Source organism: Mauremys reevesii, linkage group 12 (assembly GCF_016161935.1).
Source record: "Mauremys reevesii isolate NIE-2019 linkage group 12, ASM1616193v1, whole genome shotgun sequence".
In the NCBI taxonomy this organism is placed as follows: domain Eukaryota; kingdom Metazoa; phylum Chordata; order Testudines; family Geoemydidae; genus Mauremys; species Mauremys reevesii.
Window position 1 is genome coordinate 144,069 of NC_052634.1, and position 4,406 is coordinate 148,474.

General features: G+C 50.0%; 1 long non-coding RNA gene across 2 annotated transcripts; it reads right to left on the bottom strand.

Moving 5' to 3' along the window:
* Positions 1–234: 234 nt before the first annotated feature.
* Positions 235–4,187, bottom strand: LOC120375551. 2 transcript variants are annotated; one of them, XR_005586619.1, is made up of 7 exons: positions 3,960–4,187; positions 2,985–3,545; positions 2,724–2,875; positions 2,418–2,628; positions 1,466–1,921; positions 988–1,109; positions 235–414 (listed from the first exon to the last, which is right to left on the bottom strand). It is a non-coding gene; the product is annotated as an uncharacterized LOC120375551 (long non-coding RNA). The 2 variants fall into 2 exon arrangements; XR_005586618.1 differs by having other exon boundaries at positions 2,724–3,545.
* Between the last annotated feature and the right edge of the window lie 219 nt (positions 4,188–4,406).

A 4,406-nucleotide genomic window follows, 5' to 3' on the forward strand; every position in this document is an offset into this window, starting at 1 on the left:
ACAGAGTAGAGTAGAGTAGAGTAGAGAAGACAGAGAAACAGAGGAGGAAGGCAAGCAACTCACCACCTGGAGTCATCCTCCTGGATCTAACCTTCTGCTGCAGAAGACACAGCACTACTGGCCAGAGAACTGAGCAGCTGCTGAAAATGGGAACCTTGTCTCCCTCATAACCACAGCTACTCAAAAACATTTTCTTACAAACCCAGCCCCAGCAAATGGGGCATCCCTATCAGGAGCAAGGTGGACTGTGAGCAGAGCAATCACCAAAACAGACACTTTCCTCATTGACAGTGGTGGCTGTTCCGCTCCCACTTGGACAGCTTTTTTATGACATCAGTAATTCCCATTGCTCTCGCTCGCTTTCCATCGCATGAGGGCAGTAGACACTGACTTCTGACTTCTTTTCCCTTGGTACTAAACCCAGGACAATCGGAAAAAACAAGGAAGTTACCGTCTCAGTCTGCAACGTGCATAGGTTCTTCTTCTCGCATCTACCGTACCTCAAGGCTCTGCCCTCAACCCTCCTCCCATTACAGCTTTAGCACTACAACTAAAAAGCAGCCCAGAGGAAGGGAAACCCTGCCCAAGCACAGCAGAGACACTCCCCCGGCACAGAGGACTGAGGGAAACCCTACCCAAGGGGAGAGAAGCTAAGCAGCTTGAAAAGCAGAAGGGGCTAGAGACACTATCCCTGCTCATCCTGACTAACAGACATTGAGGGACTGATCCTCCATGAATTTGCCTAGTTCTTTTTTGAACCCGATTTTAGTCTTGGCCATCACAACATACTCTGGCGAGGAGTTCCAGCCCTAATCCCACAGAGCCCCGTACCCAATGAGGAAGCACACAGCCTGTGAAGAGAACTACATCGAGTACAGATGAGGAATTCCGAGTTGGATTTGGTCCTGCTTTGAGCAGGGGGTTGGACTAGATGACCTCCTCAGGTCCCTTCCAACCCTGAGATTCTATGATTCAGTGACAGCTTACATGAGAGGCAGAAAGCTGAGGACCTTTCATGTCTCCTTAGAAGGATGTCCAGGCAGTTCAGTTCAGGTCCACCTCTGCCAGCTTCTCCTCTGGAGACACCTCCTGGATGATTACTCTGCAAACTAATAAAGCCAAGCAAGAACTATCACTACACAGAGCTCTATGAAGGCTCTCATCCCTGCCTCCCTCTCCCATTCCATGTACATCAGCCCCACTTGAACACAGATGGAGTGAACATGGACAGTCACCACTCTACTCCACCATCCTGCATGATTTCTGTCCCTTCATGGTTCCCGAGACCGAGCCTGTGGGGATGCACCCCTAGCACACCTGCCCATGTCCTAGGAAGGGAGACAGCACAGGGAGAGGAAAGGGGGGAGGGGGAGGGAGAGAGAGAGCGCGAGAGACCAACACAGTACAGAAAGGAGAGAGAGACAAAGAAAGAGAGCGAAACGCAGGAGGAAAGCAAAGAACTCACCAGTTGGAGTCATCCCCCTGGATCCAACCTTCTCCTGTGGAGGACACACTGCTTGTGGACGGAGAAATGACCAGCTCCTGAAAATGGGGACCTTGTCTTCCTCCTAACCACAGCTACTGAGGAATTTTTTCCTACAAATCAAGCCCCTGCTAACGACAAATCCTGGCCTGGAGGCGGGTGGGCCGTTACCAGAGTCCTCACCAAACCAGACACTTATCTCACTGATAGTGACAGCTGCTCCACTTCCAGCTCAACAGCATCTGCATAGCCTGGCATCAACAATGTTGGCTGTCTCACGGCTTTTGCGTGCTTTCCATCACACAACAGGGGTGGGCTCTTACCCTTGACTTCTTTCTCCCTCTTGTGTTTTGCTTAGTACCACAGACAAACAAAAGTTACCATCGGAATCTGCAGTGTTGTGTAGGTTCTTCTTCGCTCATCTCCCATTACACCTTTCTAGATAAAATTAAAGAGCACACAACGCACACTCAACTTCTGGAATTCCTGGCCAGAGACTTCTGTGAAAGCCAAGACTATAACAGGGTTAAAAAAGGAACTAGGTAAATTCATGGAGGACAGGTCCATCAATGGCTATTAGTCAGGACATACAGGGATGGTGCCCTTATCCTCTGTTTGCCAGAAGCTGGGAATGGGCGACACAGGATGGATCACGTCTCGATTCCCTGTTCTATTAATTCCCTCTGAAGCACATGGCATTAGCCAGTCAGAAGACAGGATACTGGGCTAGATGGACCATGGGTCTGACCAAGCATTGCCATCCTTACATTCGTTTGTTAAGCAGTCTGTTGCACCTGCACCCAAGAGAGTCACTATGTAGAGGAGACTATTGTCTATTCCCCTGGATGTAACCCCACAGCTACTCCCACAATACAGAAATTCTCCTCCCACACCCAGAACAAAGAAGCATAGGTTTATGAGAAACCAAACCCACCTAAAGGGAAGCAGCCATCTGTGCTAAGCCTCTACCCTGCATTCATCTTAGGCTTCAGCCGTGCCGCTGAAGTAATGAAGTGTAGTTATGTGGGAGGCAGAAAGCTGAGGACTGCTCGTGTCTGTTTAGAAGGATGTTCAGACAGATCAGGTCCACTTCTGCCAGCTTCTCCTCGGGCTGGGATTCCTAGACAGTTCCTCTGGAAGTGCAGCTGCAAAACCAATTAATTGAGCCATCAGTACAAAAAGTTCTATTCATGCATGACAACCTGTCCTCATCCCATCCTCCTTCTCCCAGGCCATCTACCTGAGCCCCACTCCATGAACAGAGACAGGTAAACCGAGTCACTGCTCCACTTCAGAACCAACTGCCCCTCATGATTTTTCTCTGCTTCAACTTCTCCATGGCTCCCAAGACCTGACCTGGGGGGATGCACACGTAGCACTCCTGCCGATATCCTAAGAAGGGAGACAGCACAAGGAAAGGCAAGGACAGATTGAGAAAGAGTGTTGGCCAACACACTAGAGAAGAGAGAGAAACACGAGAGGAAGTCAAGCAATTCACCACCTGGACTCATTCTCCTAGATGCAACCTTCTGCTGCGTAGGACACACTGCTCCTGGCCAGAAAACTGAGCAGCCCCTAAAAATGGGGATCTTCTCTCTCTCTCAAAACCACAGCTAGTCAGGAACCTTTTCTTACAAACACAGCCCTTAGCAAACGGGGCATCCCTTTCAGGAGCAAGGTGGGCCGTGAGCAGAGCAATCACCAAAACAGACACTTATCTCATTGACAGTGATGACTGGTCCATTCCCAGTCGTACGGCTTATTCAAGGCATCAATAATTCTCCCAGTCCCATCACTCTCGCTCGCTTTCCGTCGCATGAGGGCAGTAGACTCTGACTTGTCACTTTTTTCCCTTGGTACTAAATCCAGCGGAAAAACAAGTCAGTCACCATCTCAATTGGCAATGTTGGGCAGCCGCTTCTTTTTGCCTCTCCCACGTGGTGGGGCTCTGCCTTGAACCCTCCTCCCATCACGCCTTTAGGACTACAAGTAGAAAGCACCCCTTGCGACGACACCTGAAATAGTCACTCTGCACAGACGACTCTGGTCAGACACACCAAACCTGTGGGGAAAACACGTAGAAATTGTGCTTCTTTTTGGCTTGTAACTTATTGCTTCTTGTAGCTTTTTGCTTCCAGCAAGCACGGACAAGGAGGAGCAAAGGGGATGGCTAGTTGAGGTGCACAGCGGGCCCACCACAGTCCCAGACTGCACGCCGAGGGAGATCTAGTCATTGAGTGTTGGGCTTCTTCGGGATTGGCATGTTTTGGCCTTGTTTTCAAATGGGTTTATCTTGATTTTTGGCTTATTGTCAAAGTCGGGGGTGCTTATTTCCCCAGTGAAAGTTAGCAATTGTGACTCTGGTCCCTTCCCCAGCCTTAATCCCAAAGAGCCCCACACCCAACAAGGAAGCAAACAAAGTGTGAAGAAAATCACACCAAGTACAGATGAGGAATTCCAAGCACTGACCACTTACCCACAGCCAGTTATGCATGAGGCAGAAAGCTGAGGACTGTTCATGTCTCCTTAGAAGAATGTCCAGGTTCCTCAGGCCCACGTCTGCCAATTTCTCCTCCGGCTGCTGCTCCTGGACAATTCCTCTACAAGTGCAGCAAATAAGCCAAGCAAGAGCCCTCACTACAAAAAATTCAATTGGTGCGTGAAATCTTGCCCTCATCCCTGCCTCCCTCTCCCATCCCATCCACATCAGCCCCACTAGAGCAGAGACTCAGTCAATACCCACAGTCACCGCTCCACTCTAGCGCCCACTGCCCTGCATCATTTCAGTCCCCTACTTGTTCATAGCTCACAAGACCTAGCCTGTGCGGATGCACATGTAACACACCTGCCCGTGTCCTACGAAGGGAGACAGCACAAGAGGAGGCAAGGACAGAGAGAAAGGCAGACAGACAGAGTGTGTGTT